General features: G+C 36.5%; 1 protein-coding gene across 5 annotated transcripts in view; it reads right to left on the reverse strand.

Annotated features, from left to right (window-relative positions):
- The window catches only part of Hecw1 (HECT, C2 and WW domain containing E3 ubiquitin protein ligase 1), a 405,199-nt gene that overhangs the window by 131,727 nt on the left and 253,745 nt on the right, over positions 1-19,727 (reverse strand). The window lies entirely within an intron of this gene.

Here is a 19,727-nt window from a genome sequence, read left to right on the forward strand (position 1 = left end):
GTCCATCTGCCTTGAGGACGTCATTGTAAAAAGCCCCAGCTGCAATATTTATATCAAGGTCTTAGAAACGCTGTGAGCTCTGCTTATTCAGTAAATGAGGGGTGACAATGAGATGCTCCCTCAAGGCTTCAAAATGGGGTTATTCTTTAAGATACAAATAAATACAATCAGCACAAATGAATGAGAAAGAATGCTACCCAGGTCTCACCCTACTTGACCAAAGCCATTATTATATATGAAGAAAGAACAAGCACAAACCCACCTATAATTAAGGACATGAGCTTTAAATCAACAAAGTCATGTTGTATTTCATGAGTATAATGTCAGAGATTTTTTTGACAAGTTTCATGAAACCTCATATTCTTGAGAGTGGGAAAAGACAAGAACTTTCATTCTGTGTTGGCAGGGATGTAAATTGATTTGATCTTTGGAAAGGGAATTACATATATTTATTGGTATTCTTAAACTACAAATCCCTTCGACCCATAATTTAAATTCTGGGATTTTCCTTCTGAATGAACTCACACAAGTATGCAAAAAAGATATATTTTATAAGGCTGTTCATTGGAGCATTACTAACAATAGCAAAAGACTGGAAAAGCAAAACCAAAATGAAATAACAATAAAAAAGTTCCAAAACTGTATATCATTAGGAAGCTAGGTAAATAAAGGATCGTAAATATTTGAAACAGAGAACTCCATTGTCATTAAAAAGAAACAGGTAGATCCCCATGCACTGACCAAATGAAAAAAGCAAAGCACAGAGGAATATGAAGAGTGGGATTCCGTTTGTACTTAGAACCACAGGGAAAATGCCTGGAGGTTATCCTCCGAACTTCGAACTTGTTAGGAGCACACTGGTAGGAAGGAGAGGAAGCTGATCTTTTCCATTTTATTTCATTCAATTCTAAATTGTTCATTTGTTAATTAGCATATGGTGTGGCTTAAAATGAAAGCATCAAAGAAAGACTGTGACCATCAGAAGTTGGCTTGATCATCAATAAAGATGCAGAAAGGAGACTCGGAAGTGAACATCGACATTGCCCAGCCTGGACTATCTTATCTGGGAGGAGAAAGTCATAATTCACCTTAAACCTTACTGTTCACTTAATCAAAGGCTGTGAAACAGTTGAAAAATAGAATTTGTTTCTTTTATTCTGATTAATTCCTGATAGCAAATATTTTAACTTCAGCTGATTTCTCTTTACAGAGATAAAATATGTTGGGCATGCTAATGTTAATATCTCCTCTGTTGCAGTCAGGATGGGCTGGGGCATGGTGTAGTAACAATCGAATTCCAAATCTTTGTGACTTACAATGATAAAATTGGATTGCTTGTTCTCATGTTCATTGTGGGATGTTGGAGCAGCCACCCTCTCAAACATTAGCAGTCCCTGAGAGGTGAAGAAAACTCAACAGAGTTTCCTCTTGCAAATCAATATTCACTTTCAAACACAATTCCTCATCAGAACTGGACACATGCCCCATTCAACCTCAGGAAGCAGGAAGAACAATTCTACAGTGTATGTGGGAAGTTTATAAAGAGCAGAAATATTTGGCAAATAGTACTAATGACTTCCATACTCTCCATGTGGTACTTCTACTTTCTTTATCTATATCTTTATATGTATACATAAAATTATAGATATTTATGGGGCACCAAATGGTGTTTCACTAAATGTATACGTTTCATAATGTTCAAATAAGGGGCTAAGTATATAGCCTAAATATTTATATATTTATCATTTGTTGTGAATACACACAATACCTTCCTTTTCTTCTAGCTTTTCTGAAATACACATTATCATTATCTGTAGTTACTCTACTGCACAACAGAACACCAGAGCTTATTTCTCCTATTTAACTGCGATTTAGTACCCATTTATCAACCTTTCTCCATCTTTCCCTCCTTTATTCTCCTTAGTCTCTGGTAACCCTCTTTTCTCAAATTACATGATGAAATAAAATTTTTAATAACTAAAAAATTTTAAAACTTTTTAAAGATTTCATAATGGTGAGATCATAACATATGTGCCTGACTTCTGGTACTTCTAATTACATTTATAAATTAGTTTCAATTAATTACAACATAATTTGTAAGAATTAATCATGCCTGGTCCTGAAAAAACTGAATTTTGGGATGCCAAGCATGAGGTTCAAGTTCAGAAACAGGTACTACTCTAAGAAGGTCTGCGTGAGATTTCAGTTGCCCCAACTGTCTGAGGTCCTCAAAAATTCTATAGTCCAGTTACTCCATTGTGGAGTGTATTATAGTAGATCATCTGAACTAAATGCTCAACAAAAAAGGTTAGAAACAAGCTGGATGTGGTGGCACACACCTGTAATCCCAGTGGCTCAGGAGGCAGAGGCAGGAGGATCACAAGTTCAAAGCCAGCCTCAGAAAAAATGAGGTGCTAAGCAACTCAGTGAGACCCTGTCTCTAAATGAAATACAAAATAGGGCTGAGGATGTAACTCAGTGGCCGAGTGCCCCTGAATTCAACCCCTGGTACCTTCCCCCCCCAAAATTAGAAACACTATAGTGTATGTATCTGATAGAACTGTTTATCATTTTCCAGATAGCATAATTTAAATTATAATTTTTATATAATTATGTACAATTACAATATAATTAACACATATTAAATGCTAATAAGATAGGAAATGCTTGTTATATAATGTTATGTGACAAAAGCAGGACAAATAATTACATATCATTCATGATCATAATACCATAATATTTATAATATCATAGAAAAATGCCTGGAAATAGTTACAATAAATTTTAATAGCAGTTGTTTTACCAAACAAGAACACTTTTTTCCCATTTCCTTTTTATATTTTCTGTGCTTTCTGTAGTCTCTATTAATGAAAAACTTAATAGCCTTTATTGAAATGAGATACACCTACAGTATCCTGCATGGGACACTGAAGTGAACTTATCACAATATATTCTAGAGCTCAGTGGCAACTCCTGGGTTATTTCCTCTTTCCACACAACTTCTTTCTTAATCCCCCTTCCCTTGTCCATTCTTCATCCCAAACATCAACCTCTCCCCACCAGGCCCTTATCTCCATGCCATGGTCATTGGAGTTCACATGCCCCAGATCCCTAGGCCAGGCTCTGCTAAGGACTGGAGAGCAGCTATCTATTCAGGACAAGCTAGTTGAGCCTAAGGCCAGGGAATGAATTTTGCCTGGATGCAACAGCTGATCTGGCTTTTACTTCAAGTCTCTGAAAAACCTTAAGAATAAGATAAACTTGGCTTTTATTCCTAAATCTGCACATAAAAATTCCTGACTCTATCAATCACAGCCTCTCCAAACCTTAGCATCCTAGTCTGTACAATGGGAAAATAAGGCCCATGCCATGTTAAATAAAGTGGGTATTTCCCTTTCCATTCCTTTTTTCTCAGACAGACTCTATCTACCCCATCCTCTGCCATCTCCTCCTTTTGCATCTCCCATTGTTGGACTTCCTTTAAATTTACTAATTTCCATTGTCCCTTAATGACCAGTGATTGTATACAGGTGTCTGTAGTAATCCATAGGCCTGTTTCAAATGTTCAATGTCCAGACATTGTTTGTAAATTGATAAGTATGTGTACTAAGCCCCCAAATTAGACAATCAACACAACTTTAGTAATCCACCGCATGAAGAATGAGACTCTATTTGCATAGAATTGAATGTTGTGTAATAGTATAGTCACTGCATAAATACCTATGTCCTCATTGTACATCATTTATAATCCCAAGAAGGTACTTCAAAATGTCTTAGAATTGTTTTCAATTTAGGGGAAATAACAGATTATTCCACTAAATTCTAAAATCATATGTTGACAAGGGCCTGGTTTACCAGGTTAGATTCCCAAAACAATTCCACAGGAGGCTTCAAGATCTTTTCCTTATGGGTAAATGTAAGCTATTGACATTATCATTACCACCTTTCTCTTACACAAAAACATGAAAAGGTTGGAGAATAAATATATTTTTACTCATCACCAATATAACTGCTGACTTATTTTTTAATATTGAAAGAGAATTTTAAGAGACTCTGAAAAAGCATAGAAACTAAGAATTGGAAATTTATTTAAGAGAACCTAAATTTTAAAATGAAATTTTCACACAGATGTTTTCTCTGTACACAAAACTTACCAAACAAGTTACATGTGAATGTCCTGCTTAAATTTTTAAAAGTCAGGTACTTTTCATTCAAAAGAAGTGGAAAATTATCTAAGATCTGAGATATAGGGGTAAATGATGAGCCATACATATCTAATTCAAATTACTTTAAAACCCAAATATAAAGCAATTTTTTTCTTATAAAAATAGATATTCATTATTCCCTTTCCCAAGATTAATTATGTTAAAGAGAAGAAATACATATGGACTAAGACATTGTCTTCCTTAATATTATGCAAAAGAAAATAAATTCCATATTTTCTAAGATTTTAGAGTTATATAATAATAGCTCTATCTCTATCTATCCATATTTCTATTTTTGTGGACAGATCAACTAATTGAAATAAATTAACACAATCATTTATATTGGCTGTTACATACTGGGCAGAAGTAGGTATGTAGACAAGGATGTCCACTCTTACCTCTCCTATTTAATATAGTGCTAGAATTCTATCCAGAGCAATTAGGCAAGAGAAGGAAATAAAAGGGAAGAAAATAGGAAAGGAAGAAGTCAAATTATTACTGTTTGCAGATGATAAGATCTTTTACTTAGAAGTCCAAAAAACTCTACCAAAAGACTGCTAGAGCTAACAAACAAATTTGGCAAAGTAGCAAGTTATAAAATCAATATGCAAAATCAATAGCTTTCTCATATACCAACAATGAATTTGCTGAGAAAGAAATTAGGAAAACAAACCACTCATAGTAACCTCAAAGAAAAATAAAATGCCTAGGAATAGATCTAATCAAGGAGATGGAAATTCTTCTAGATTGAAAACTATAGAACATTGAAGAAAGAAATTGAGGAAGAACTCAGAAGTTGGAAAGATCTCCTATGTTGATAGATAGGGTGAATTAATACTGTTAAAAGGGTCACGATACCAATATACAGCTCCAGTGCTATCTCCATCAGAATATCAATGACATTCTTCATAGAACTAGGAAAAAAAAAGAATTTAGAAGAATAAAAGATGTAGAATAGCTAAAGCAATTCTAAGCCAAAAAAGAAATTTTGGTGGCATCACAATATCTGACTTCAAATTGTACTACAGAGCTATAGTAACAAAAATTGCATGGTATTGGCATAAAAACAGACACATAGACCAATGGCATGGAAAGAGAGACACAGAAATAAACTCACCAGATATAGTCATTTGTCCCTTAACAAATGTGCCCAAAACATACATTGGAGAAAGACATTTTTTTCTTTAACAAATGGTGCTGGAAAAACTGATTATCCATATGCAAAAGAATGGAACTAGACCCTTAACTCTCACTCTGCACAAAAATCAACTTAAAATGGATCAAAGACATAGGAATTAGACCAGAAACTACACAACTCCTAGAAGAAAATGTAGGGTTAATGCTCCCACTTAATGCATAGGCAACAACTTTCTCAATAGGATCACTAAATCTCAGAAAATGATGCCAAGAGTTAATAAATGGGATAGCATCAAATTAAAAAGCTTCTGCATAGAAAAGGAGACAATTAGGAACATGAAGAGAGAACTACAGAATGGGAGAAAATTCTTGCTCCCTACTCTTCTGACAGAGAATTAATACCTAGAATATCAGAAGAACTCAAAATATTTGACATCAAAAATAATTTTATTTATTAATAAATAAATAGGCAAATGAATTAGACATTTCTCAAAAGAAGAAATACAAATAGCCAACAAATATATGAAAAATGTTCAACATCATTAACAATCAGAGAAATACATATCAAAACCACTCTTAGATTTCATCTCAGACCAGTCTGAATGGCAGTCATCAAGAATATAAATAATAATAAATGCTAGAGAGGATGTTGAGGTAAAGGAACACTTTTACATGTTGTTGGGATTGTAAATTAGTGCACCAACTATAAAAATCAGTATGGAGGTTTCTCAAAAGAGTAGGCATGGTAACCATCATATGACCCAGCTATACCACTCCTCAGTATTTACCCTAAAGAATTAATGATACAGACATAACCACGTTTATAGCAGCACAATTCACAATGCCAAACTATGCAATCAGCCTAGGTGTCCATCAATGAATGGATGGATAAAGAGAATGGGAATAGAGATTAAAATAAAAAACACAATGGAGTTTTATTCAGCCATAAAGAAAAATAAGATTGTGTCATTTGTAGGAAAATGGATGGAACCAAAGAATATCATGTTAACTCAAATAAGACAAATTTGGAAGGTCAAGGGTTGTATGTTTTTTCTCATATGTGAAAGCTGAAAAGGAAAAAGGAAAAGAACGATAGAGGCAGAGCTCATGAAAATCAATGGACTAAGGGGTTGGAGGCAGGGAGGGAGTGGGGACTTGCTGAGGAGTGACATTGGCCATATTGTATTTGTTTTCACAGATCTGCCTGAATCTGCTGGCTCTTGCTGATTGACTGCTACCAAGTTGATGCAGATCACCATATTTTCCTGTGTTCTCTCACAGAAAAGGTTGGCATCCCAAAGGAGTCTTTTACAAGATCATTTGAACGATATATATTTTTGTTTCTCCTCATGTAATTGTGTAGTCATAATATACTGGTCAAGACAATATATAACCTCTTTCAGAGTGTGTCTTTTAGTGTATATCAAGTGACTTTAACAACGTCAAAAGCGATGGCTTTGGTCTAACCTGTGTCTCTTGTTCTGAGGTCAGAATCTGTGAGGTAACTACAGACCATCAAGTGACACACCCATTGGTAATGTAAATTTCCCTGTTCCTCATCATGTGGGATTTTTTTTTCTGTTGGAAGGGGCCCCTTGAGGGTCCCCAGTTCCCTTCATGGGGCACATGAAAGCGGATGATGAGTCCACTCACTGGAACCAGGCCCCTGGGAGCTCCAAAGCACTAAGTCTGTGGAAGAAGGAGGCTCCTGAAGTCAGAAGGGGCAGGACCTCCATCACAGGGAACAGGACTGCCCTTTGGGATTGGTTTCTTGCTCTATCTTCCTTCTAGTTACCCACACACCTACACATATGCAACTGGAGCTGAACTCACTGAAGTCCAGAAGTGAACACTGCCTTCCAGAAATAGCCTGAGCATTAGGGGCATTTGGTACATGCAGGCCAATAGTTTGTTGCTTTGCATTCCTTCTTTTTTTCCTTTCTGTGGTACTAGGGTTGAAACTAGGACCTGCCTAGGTAAGTGGCCATCTACCACTGAGCTACATCCCAGCCCTCTGTGTTGCATTCTTATTAATGGCTGTGGATGGGACTGGATCTCTACTCATTAGAAGTTAGTAATACCTCCCTAGATGTGACAACCAAAAATGTTTTCAGACATTGCTTAATGTCCTCCTGGGGACAAAATCATTCTTGTTGAGAAATATTAATTTGCATAGACTTCAGTTTTCCCAGAGAGGTATTAGGACCACTGTTCCAAGATATGGGACTAAGATGCTTTATTTTATTCCCTCTTGCTTTAAAAAGGATCTGAGGTAGGTCTTATAGAATTTCCATAAATTGAATTTAGTGAAATAAATGCAGAGTAACTACCTGAAGGGCCTAGTTAGAGAGAAGAGAGATGGTACTGGTGGAGGGGAGTAGTCTGATGAACAGGTGGTCGACTTTCTAGAACCTTAACTTTCCAAACCTTAAACAGATGAGTAAGCATCTATGGGGTGAAAAAGGGGAAGGGGAAACATTCCAGGCAGAATGGTGCCATGGGAAAAGGGCAGAAGCTTACAATGCATGAGTCCCTAAGGGAACTATGGGAGGTTTACTAGGTCTGGGTCATAGTGGCGAATTGTGAGATGAAACCGAATAGATATGTAGACTCCAGATCATGAAGAGCCTCCTGGTCAGAGTGTGGACTAATACCAAAGGCATCTGGGAACAATTCAAATAACATAATCAGATATGCATTTTGGAGACATCAGTGTGTGTGTGTGTGTGTGTGTGTTGTGTGTGTGTGTGTGTGTGTGTTGAGAAGGTGGTTCATAGATAGGTCGGGCCTGGAGGAGGTGGATCAGGTAAGACAAGTGAGAAATGGGGAGCAAGCCTGGCAGGCAAGGAAAAATGGGTGGCAAATTTGTGGACAAGGATAAAAGTCAGTGGGAGCTGTGTGGGAGAGGAAGAAGTCACAGATTTATAAGACTGAATTCCTAAGGGTGAGGTATGTTGGAGGACTGATAGCAAAGAATGAAGATAAGATTGAATGAATGAATGCCCCCAGGCAATCAAGGAACAGAGTGACGGAAATCAGGACTTAGATGTGGGAGGTTGGATTGTAAGGAAAAAACTGGAAAGCTTGTGATATTTGGGAAAGATCTAGGGTATAAATAATGAAATGGACAGATGATGGTGAATGGAAATGTAGGTCATTGAGATTGGGGAGATAAAGGAAATTATCAGTCATATATACAGACCTTGATAATCTGGAAGAACTGGAGGTCCTGAATTTTGTTAAAGAAAAATAAAAATGGAGGCCATAGTTTAGATATGCTCCAAGATCAATGGCTCATAACCATAAAACTAGAACTTAGGTCATCCTGAGTTCTCTGAAATGCTGTCTCTGATCATAAATACAAAAGAAAAGCTTTAGATCCTTGTCAGCATGATTCAGAGAAATTAAACCAATTGGCTCTAGACAAATCAGCTTAGAAAGCTCTGTTTGCTCTCAAAATTAAAAATACATATCACTAATCATGAAAAAGTCAAAATATTTTCTTCTTTATTGCTTTATAAATGATGCTGTAACTGCAGTAAGGGAACTCGTGACCAATTGGTTTGAAGCTCCCATATTGCAATCTGAACCTTTTATATGACAGTGTACTTTAAAATTTTCCCTAATTTGATCTGATTCTAAATTTGATGGAATACAATGAAGACAGTGCCATAGATAGAAAGGTCTTTTTTTGGGCTGTTGCAGAGTAAAGAATGAAACCCAACATTGTTTCAATGTAGCTAAGACAAAAGGGACATCATTGTGAAGGTAATACCATAATCAGAAACGAGAAGATGGTTGTGGAAATTTTCAAATTTCAAATGTTAAACATGATTTGGAAAATATTCTTTTAGCCCCTTAAGTAGGGGTATGAGAAAGGATGACTCTAGTTTCAGGGAGTAGAAGTATAGCAATACATTTATGTCCACTAATAAATTTCTGAAAGTCAGGAAAGGATAAGAATTTTTTAAAAATCATAAGAATAGTTGATTTGGTCTGGATAATGTTGAGTAGATTGAGGCTGAGGGCACTAATACTAATTAGAAGCCAAGATTAAATGCCTCATAGAGTGGAGTAAAAGTGGTCCCAGTTGTTAGATAAAAATTAGAAGAGGGCATTGTTTTAGACTAAGCTCCTTCACTGAGCCCCAATGGACTGGGCTAAAAATAAAAGTGGAGTCACCTCATCCTTGAAGTCAAACTGAAACTAAGTTTTCTGACCTTTCAAAAAAATCAGGAAAGAGATAACAGTCAAAATTCCCAAACAGGCCAGTTTCAATTTGCATGACAAATTCCTTCTGCTTTAAATCTTTACAAAATAAGTAACCTGGAGTAACTGAATGTTAATTAGTCAATTTTCTAGTATTCTGATTCCTTGTCCCCACTTTATATGGAATGTAACTTCTAAATGACCCATTTGTTTTTTGTTCTTTGTTTCTGTCCGTTTCAGCTCTTCTCTATCTATAAAACCAACTTCTTTTGCTTGACTCATTGGAACACATTCAATTTGATGGAATGAAATGTTGCTCAATTCTAGAATTGAAAATAAAGTCAATTAAGATCTTTAAATTCTTGTAATTTGTGTCTCTTGACATTGTTATGTGACATAGGTCTTGAAATGCAGTTGAGTGGCATCTAATTTTGCCTCTCTCAAAGCCAGATATAAGAGGTGAAAATAAAACATCATTTCCGTTCTCCAGAGGCTGTGTGGTACCATTCAGCCAGCACTATTATTTGCTACTAATGAAAGTTAAAAGGACTGGGCTTGGAGCTTCCTGTGTAAGTGTTCTCCAAGGAGCAGATAGAGCAGGAAAGAAGCAAATGGAGCATGCAAACTGTAGCTACCCTTCCTTAGAGCCTTACAATCTATTTGACTTTCAATTCAGGTGGCACTATTCATTGAATTTAAAGATGACTCTCAAAAAATAGTCCTGCTGAATGTTAAGGATAACAATAGACGGACAACTCCATTAGTACAACTAGTAATTGAATCAGGAGCAATTTTTTTTCTCTCTCAATAACAACATAACATGGCTTTATAATATGAAGCTGTGCCACTGGAGTCAGGATGTAAGGGAAGACCTGTCCCTCTAAGTAGGATGTAGTTTCACTCTCTCCTAGGAAGAAAGTGCCAGAAACCATCCTGCTGAGAGAAGAACCTTGTAGCTTCAGAGAATCTTACTACTTTGCATGGTGAACACTGCTCTGCCAAAACATGGAAAGTTTATGTTTCTTTTTCTCCTAGTGAATAAAAGCAAATGAAAAGCTGTGACTAGGTCACCACTGTCTCAGAATCTTCCTAACTGGTCCCCTGTGTTCCGCTTTTTTCTTACAGTCACCAATAAAATTGTCTCTGAAATACAAATTTGATCATTCTGTTCTCTGATGTTATGGCTTCCTCTGATTTTTTACTACCTACAGAATAAAATCTGTATTTCCTAATGGTATGCCTGGTTCCTGCCTACCTTTTGGTTTTATTTATTTCAGTGATTCTCTGAAGACCTCATTTTTTCACACATTTTCACAAACTTCGTAGTTATGTAGATGTTGTTATTTCTCAACTTCTTTGCCTTTCTAAACTCCCAATTCATCCTTCAAAAAAAAAAAGAACCATTCAAATTAAACTTCTTTTGTGGAGCCCTTTCTGACAGGAATAGATGTTCTTTTGCTGCTTTAGTATCCCCTGCATAGTTCTCCTTATGTTGATTTTCCTGGGATCATGAAGATGTACAAGTGGTATTTGCATTTAGTAAAGCTCTTTGTGCACAGAAAATTGCATGCATGTTGAACATGTTGATAAATGAAGGAATGGCTCCTTGCTGAGGTAGTTCCACATCAGTATTGCTACTGCAGGAGTAGCACACAGTTCAAGATTGTGGTGAGCTAAAATCTACTCCTCTATGCTTTCTATATGGTACACTCACTGCCCAGGACACAACAGGTATTATTGCAGCAGAAATAGCTAAGGATTATAGTATAGTGGTAGACTGCTCTAAAATAAAGCAAAGAAAAGCTCTTCATTTGGGTGTGGATGTGGCCACCGACACAGGCTGGCACTACAGGATAATAAACGTGAGAGAATTTGGAGAAAGCCCTTAAGACTCCTGCCCCTAGTGTACATACCTTGTATAACATAACTCCCTCTTGTTGAGTGTAGGCAAGGGTGAATGTGTTGAAAGCCACACCATAAATAGGTTACTGAGCAAGCAGAAGGAAGATTATTTGGATGGGCCTGACTTAATTAGATGAAAAGACTGAGCCCTTTCTGAAGTCAGAGAGAGTGTGAGAGGAAGTCTATGCAAGGGAGATTTTTCCACCCTGTGCTGACTTTGATGACTGAGAGAGCCAACCGGCAAGGACCACAGAACAGCCTCAGGCCAATAACCAGAAAGAATCTCAATTCTGCCAGCAATGTGAATGATCTTGGAAACAATCCCTTCATTGGACGAGCCCCTGGTGGAAAACACTGGTTGGTCAATCCCTTGATTCAGCCCTGAGATCCTGAGAACTCAGACTCTGACCTACAGCACTGTGAGATAATAAATGGCTGCCAGTACTAAATTTGCAGTAATTTGTTATGTAGTGATAGAAACCTAACACAATAGTCCAAATTAGGGTAAACAGCAAATGAAGATACCTCTAGAACAAACATGCAGTTGTTTGTTGACAGTGTTTAATTCAGTGTATTATAGAATCTCCAAAGCTGGTTTCTTTGTAACATTTATAAGTGCTAAGTTAAGTAAGGTGAATCAGATTTTTTTACTATTAGGTGACTAAAGATTTTAATTATGCAAATATGCATAGTGAATCTGTGAGATATTATTCAGTGTTTCCATATTTGACAGGTGACACTCCCCTTTGCTAGTGTATGTCTGTGTGTGTGTGAGTATCGTGGTTGACTAATGTTGTACAGATCACAATTTGGGAAACTGATATTTTGTGGTCAGTTATAAACTTCAGTGTGTTCAGTTTATGCTCACTACACTCTCATTCAAGAGTAAATTAAAAATAAAGATATTTTCTTTATTTCTTTGGGTGGGGGTACCAGGGATTAAACTCAGGGGCACACGACCACTGAGCCACATCTCCAGCTCTATTTTGTATTTTGTTTAGAGACAAGGGTCTCACTGAGTTGCTTAGCACCTCACTTTTGCTGTGGCTGGCTTTGAACTTGAGATCCTCCTGTATCAGCCTCCTGACACACAAGATATTTCAAATATACAAAAATGTGGAGAGTTTTCCATCCACAGACTTTCAGGGACTTTTTTCAGAATTTTTTTTATACATTATAATCATAAACCAAGGCATCAGATTAAAAAGAGATATATCATAAATATAAAAAGCATGGTTGTTGGTATATATTTGGAAGTATAGCATATGTTTTTAGCATATTATAAAAAATTTAAAAATAAATAGAAAATACATACTTTCTGAAAAACAAAATGTTTTAAATAGATTCAAGAGGATATGAAAAATCCTGAATAAATTGAGAATCATTAAATATTTGAAGTGAGAATCAAATATTTTATCCCCAGATTACCTTACATGTAAATTTTCCTAAAACTTCTTGGGACAGATCAATTGCCCAATAAAAGTTTATAAAAGAGACAGCTACTCAAATAATTTTCTGATGTTAAGATATCTTTAATATCAACTAGACAAAGATACCAGAAGAAAATAAATTATCATTAACACAGATAATGGAAAAACCAGCTGCAAATCAAAAACAGAGTTCATATGAAAAACACCAAAATATATCTTGCAGGCTGGTACTAAGTTCTTCTATTGGGTATGCAAGATGTTTGACATTTATTTTATGTATAAACTTAAACTTACTTTAAGTTTTTTTTTTTTTTTGGTTAGTAGGAAATATGGCTAGAGGAAGTAGGTTGTTGGGGGTGTTGTTACTTTGGGGATTATGCTTTGTCCCTTGTGAGTAGAGCTCTCTTTGTTTCCTGATTGTGCCCCATATCTAAAGTGCCCATATCTAAACAGATATGTCAGTAATAGGGCCAGCTACCCTACTGTTCTCTGTACTGTAAGGCAGCCTATTACGTGAGAAAATCTCTGACTCACCTTTTCTCTTTCTAACTAACTGTTATTGGACAGACCCAATAACAGACCCAATAACAGCAACAGTTATTATTCTTACAGAGAAAAAGTGAGGTGGATCCCCCATTCCCTTCACAACCCCAAAGGAGAAAAAAAATGGAGAATGTCCTCTTGCCTCTCCAAGAGTCTCAAATCATAATCCTGGTCTATAGTAGGGATGTTATGGTTTGGATCTGGAATGTTCCCCAAAGTCTTATGTGTCCCTAGTATAACAATGTTCACTAATGAGGTTTTGGGGAAGTGATTGGATCAGGAGGGCTCTGACTTTTTCAGTGAATTAATCCATTCATGGCTAAATGGACTACTGGGAGGTAAGACCTAGCTGGAAATGTAGGTCACTTAGGACATACCCCAGAGGATTTATCTTCTTGGCCCCTTTCTCTGTTTCCTGGCTGCCATGACCTGAGCAACTTTCCTCCATCATGCCCTTCTACCACCATGATGTTTCTGCCTTAGATCCAGTTGGCCATGAATGAATCCTCTGAAACTCAGAGCCAAAATAAACTTTTCCTTCTTTAAATTGCTTTTGTCAGTCACTTTGGTCATAGTGAGGAAAGCTAATTTCAGACAGAAAAGAGATTTACATTGAATATAAAATGAGACTTGATTGGGTTATTTATGACTAAAAGTGACCAGAAGGTGACGGTATGTGTCTAAGACATCATTCAGAGACCTTTGAGCTTAACTAAATGCAGTTATTGGAAAAAAAAAAACCTTAAAACTGATTATGGTATTACCCTATAGAATCGAGGCTGCACAATTAAGCAGATATCTATCAATAACCTTTTTTAGTCAGCTCTTTTGTTGTTGTTGTTGTGATCAAAAGACCCTACAAGAAGGAAAAGTTTATGTTAGCTCATAGTTTCAGAGGTTCTATCTGGTAACCCTCTTTTCTCAAATTACACTATGAAATCAAACTTTTAAAAACTTCTTAAAGATTTCCTAATGGCGAGATCATAACGTATTTGTCTTTTTGTTCCCGACTTCTGGTACTTCTAATTACCTTTATAAATTAGTTTCAGTTAATTACAACATAATTTGTGAGAATTAATCATGCCTGGTACTGAAAAATCTGAATTTTGGGATGCCAAGCATGAGGTTCAAGTTCAGAAACAGGTAGTACTCTAAGAAGGTCTGTGTAAGTGAGATTTCAGTTGCCCTGACTGTCTCTCTCACATATTCTCTTGGTTATATTAGCTAGGTTTGAAAGCTTATTGTTAACTCCATCACTATGGATTTGCCATCTGCTCTTCCACATTATCTGCATAACATTCCCTTTTAATCACTCTGTAAATCACTGTACTACTTGTACGGTATTACTTCTGTTATTTCTCACTTACAAATACACTAAGTTATACCCATTAATGCATTCTTTAAAAATAATATTCTAGTCAAGGACAGGTGAAATTAATCACCTCTAAGTTTGCCAAAACTTTTATAGGATAAATAATAACTTCTTAAGGCCTCACTCTGTGTATTAAATTTTTTAAAATCCCCAATTCCCCAAAATGTGAGAGATTAGCTAATTAATCATGGTATTACTATAGTGGTAATTTGTAATACATGAACTCAATAACCTAAACATTCTAATTCAGTTGTTACAAAATTGCAATTTAAAAGTAATTTATGGTATGTCAAGAGTGCTATTGATTTTTCTTAATGTTTTAACCTTGAAAAGGACTGCTATTTCTATTTGTTCTTATTCATATTCTATTAACTTTTTTTTCTAGGCTTGTAACACATAGCATTGAAAAAATATGTGAAAGTGATATAGAGTAAAGCCTGACCTGACTTGAGATTTGTCACTGTGACATAGTCATTTACCCCTTGCAAAACAAATCCGATGGAGACAGAGATAGGACTTGCTAGTAGGGCCCCCAAAAGATGGAAAAGCAGTCAGAGATAAACCCAGCTGAAATGGAATTTCTGTTGAATGAGTAAGGAAGGAGAATCCACAGGATTTGGCTGTTTCTGTGATTTAGTCCCCATTGGCTCTTTATGCTAAAGACAGTAACATACCATTTTTGAAAGGTGTTGCCTTCTCTTCTTCCCACCTGCACCACCATTCCTGATTCTTCCTTGCTTTCCTTGTTCCTAGATCCTCCTTTGGCTCTACTTGTATCTGGTTCTCTTTGTCTTCATGCTTGGAAATCCACATAGTTCTGCTCTCCCCTGACTCTAGTTCTACCTTTGATTTTTGGTATCATACCCAAGGGATGTCACTTCTAATACTGAGCTTTAGTTGAACTTACTTCAATTAATAAACTAGACACCCAGTTCTAGCTCTGATTTGTAGTATTTGCCAATTTGTACGGTGTCAATATTCCCACCATGGCTGATTTCAGTAAATGTGGAGTTGGGAAGAGATATGCAGGGCTTGCTCCGCTCCGCCACATAAGCTGGCTGCCACCTATCACTGACCTATGAATGGATGAGTTAAGTTCAATAGAGTGAACCTAGTTCACTCTATTCCTCCACAAAGAATTAGGAATGGTTATCATAGATTCTTTGACTAGATACTGGGTTTTACTGCTGCTCTCAGAATCTTTACTTTTATCTTCCTTAGATGTTGAAAAATGATGCTAACTGGCAAGTACAAGAAATCCTTTAGCTAGTGAACATCAAATTATGTTCCCTGAGTTCAGTGCATGAACCTCAGGAATCACTGTGGGGACAAGAGGCACATAATTTGGGTCTCCCACTCCATGTAAAATGGATTTATGTCCCTTAGTTACGTTGGTGTTCTATTCATGGGTGCTTTTTATAAAAGAATTCAGCAGCTGTTTTTATCAATGAAAGACCTGATTTTGTAATAAAGTATGGTTATTATTATGGTTTAGCTATGGAGAAGGTGAGTCATTAGGGGCATACCTTTGTGATGTATAGTTTGTCCCTGAAGAGTGGAGCTCTCTCTCTGCTTATAATGCTGTGTCCTAGCTGCCTTTATCCACCACACTCTTTCACCATAATGTTCTGCCTCACCTCAAGCCCCAAGGAATAGAACCAGCTGTCTATGGACGGAGACTTCTGAGACTGTGAGCCCCACCCCCCCCACCCCCCCCCCCCAGTAAACTTTTTCTCCTTAAAATTGTTCTTGTCAGGACTTTGGGTTGCAATGGTGGAAAAGCTGATAAAACAACTATGTTGGGGAACTTAAATCCATTTTTTAAAAACTACCATTTTAGAGAAATAGTGCTATTGGTTAGGGTTTCTTACACACTTACTTCCAATACTAGCTGTGCACTTCAGAGAACGCTTTTCTTCCATAAACATTATTTTTTGTGTTTATTAGTGTTATAGACATAAACAATGTTTACTTTGTCAAGGGTCAAAAGTGCAATCTAATTTATGATTAAATTATGTCTCAATGTCTAATCCATCAGGACTGAAGTTAACAATCTACTTTAAATCAATCATTGTTTGGTTAAAACTCTTTAGGCCTGGTTGATTATAGCAATCATTTAGCAATTCTCCTAATATCCTGGACATCAAGGCCCTTGGCCAGGTTCTTATATTTGTCTCTAGGGGATGGGACTTTCAGCCTAATCTGACCAGCTTGTTCTGCTTTGTAAATCAAGTTTTGGCAATTTCCCTGCCTGATTTACTCATGATGTTGTTGGGATGGTTAAATGTGATAACTCTGGCAAGGAATCTACTGGTATAGAACTCTGATGAGCAGCTTGGCTTCTAGAAGTATGCTCTAAAGGTCTAGGGCCAAGTCTTACCCTTATGAGGTTAGGCCTATGTTTGACCTTGCAGGTTGTCAGGGCAGTGGTTTGGTAATTTTAGGGAAATATTTTATCATCTCACAGCCAGCACCAGCACTAGAGGCAGCCCTTGAGCTACACGCTCTGTGCAAAGTTCCTCTTATATGCTGGAGCCTTATTTTAAGTGCACTGTAGGGAGATAAGTTGGGAGCCAAAATTGAGGTACCAGAACTAATTATATGTATGCGCACGTGTCTCCATATTTGCTGCTACCAGCCTGATCATGGTCTCCCACCTGGCTTCTGAGATTGGCCCCAACCAATGTCTTCTCTTCTTCCTTCTTCCTGTCAGCTGAGCCTCATGTGGGTAATACTTCACCAGATTAGTTATTGTGACTCTTCTTTTCAGCCATTTGGGTGGGGGTTATTTGGGTATCCCCAGGCACTTTTAATGTTCACTTGAGCCCTTTTCACATGGTCATTGGCATTTGGACATATTCCTTTGTGAGGTGCCTGCCAAGACTTTGGTCTATTTTTCTGTTGGTTTCGGTCCTTTTCTCTTTGATTTTTTTTGGGGTGATATGTGTGTGTTCTAGCTATCAGTTCTTTGACCCCTGTTTTTATCTCAATATCTTCATCTACTCTGGAGCTTTCTCCTAATGTAGAGTTTGGATGAACAAAGGTTCATAATTTTATTGTCATCCAATTAATCAAATTTTATTTGTTTTATTTAATGCTTTCTATGTTTTCTATGTTCTATTTAAGAATTTTTTTTTGTTTCCCTAAGGTCATGAAGGCATACCCATATGTTTTCTTATTAACTAGAAGCTCTGTTATTATGCTTTCATATCTAGATTTATAATTGATTCAGAATAGTTTTTTTCAAGGTTTTATTTTTTGTTTGTTTTTGGTATCAGGGTTTGAACTCAGGGGCACTCAACCACCGAGCCACATCCCCAGCCCTATCTTATATTTTATTTAGAGATAGGGTCTCCCTGAGTTGCTTAATGCCTTGCTTTTACTGACACTGGCGTTGAACTTGCAATCCTCCTGCCTCAGCCTCCTGAGCCACTGAGATTACAGGTGTGTGCCACTGCACCCTGCTGAACAAGTCATTCTTATTACATTAAGTATCTTCATTGTCATAAAACAATGATGGGATGTGTGTGCATTTATTTCTGGATTCTACTTAATCAGCAATTTGTTCTGTGCCAATGACACACCATTTTAATTCCTGTAATTTTATGTTTATTTGTTGTAAATTCTTCTGCTTTTTTCCCTTAACAATTCTTTGCTTTCTGTATTTCTATATAAATTTAGAAGCAGCTTTTAAAGTTACATTAAAGATACCTTCTAGGGGATAGGGCATATAGATCAGTGGTAGAGCACTTGCCTGGCATGATGAGACCCTGGATTCAACACCCAGCACTACAAAACAAACCAAAAACAAACCCAAAAATCTCTTAGGAAATTGATTGGTATTTTGCTGAATCCACAGATCAATTTGGGGAAGAATCAACAACTTAATGACACTGAGTTTTCTAAGACTTAAACATTTATCTTTTTATTTATGCTGTTTTAAATTTCTCTTAGCAAATGTAATAGTGCTCAGTAGATCTTCCTCATTTTTTGTTAGATTCATTACTCCAAAATTCACAGTTGGAACACAAACTCCAAGGTAATGGTACCCAGAAGTGGGGCCTTTTAGGCAGTGATTAAGTCATGATGGCAATGGACTACTGTCCTTATCAAAGAGACTTTGGACAGCATGCAAGATCTTTTGCCTTCCACCATGTGAGAACAGAACAGCAAGGCATCATCTTGGAAACAGAGAGAATAGCTCTCAGTGGACAGCAAACAGCCAGTGCCTTGATCCCAAACATTCTAGCTTTTATAATTCTGAGCAATACATTTCTGTAGTTTATCAAGTGCCCAGTGACAGGTACACTGGAAACTGCTATGTGGGTTGCATTTTTCATGTTAATCTTCTATTCTTAGAATAAACACAATTTGGTGAAATATTAGCTTTTTTATGTTGCTGAATTCAATATGCTAATATTTTATTTAGAATATTTGCATTGATTTTCATGAAAGATTTTGGGCTCTAATTTACTTTCTTTGATGTTTTCAGATTTTGGTATCAAAGTTTTGTTGGTTTCAAAAACAAGTTTCTTTTCCCTGGAGGAATTTACGTAAGATTATTTTTATTTCCTCATTAAATGTTTGAGAAAATTCAACAGTGACAATATTTGGGCTTAGGGATTTCTTTTTGGAAAGATTTTAAATTACATATTCAATTTCTTTTATGACACAGGACTATTCAGCATTACTACTTTTGTGTCAGTTTAGCATGATGTGTTTTTCTGGGGACTTTCCATTTCATTGGGATTTTCAAATTTATTAGCATAAATGTGTTCATAATATTATCTTATTATCTTTTTGATATATGTAAGTTTATTTTTTAGCTTTGTCAATTCTCACTATTATGAATGTTTCTAATTCATTGATTTTTCTGCATTTATCTTTACTATTATTGCAATAAACTTCCCCCTCCTTTCTTTCTGTTTG

This window comes from Ictidomys tridecemlineatus, chromosome 2 (assembly GCF_052094955.1).
Source record: "Ictidomys tridecemlineatus isolate mIctTri1 chromosome 2, mIctTri1.hap1, whole genome shotgun sequence".
NCBI classification, from domain to species: domain Eukaryota; kingdom Metazoa; phylum Chordata; class Mammalia; order Rodentia; family Sciuridae; genus Ictidomys; species Ictidomys tridecemlineatus.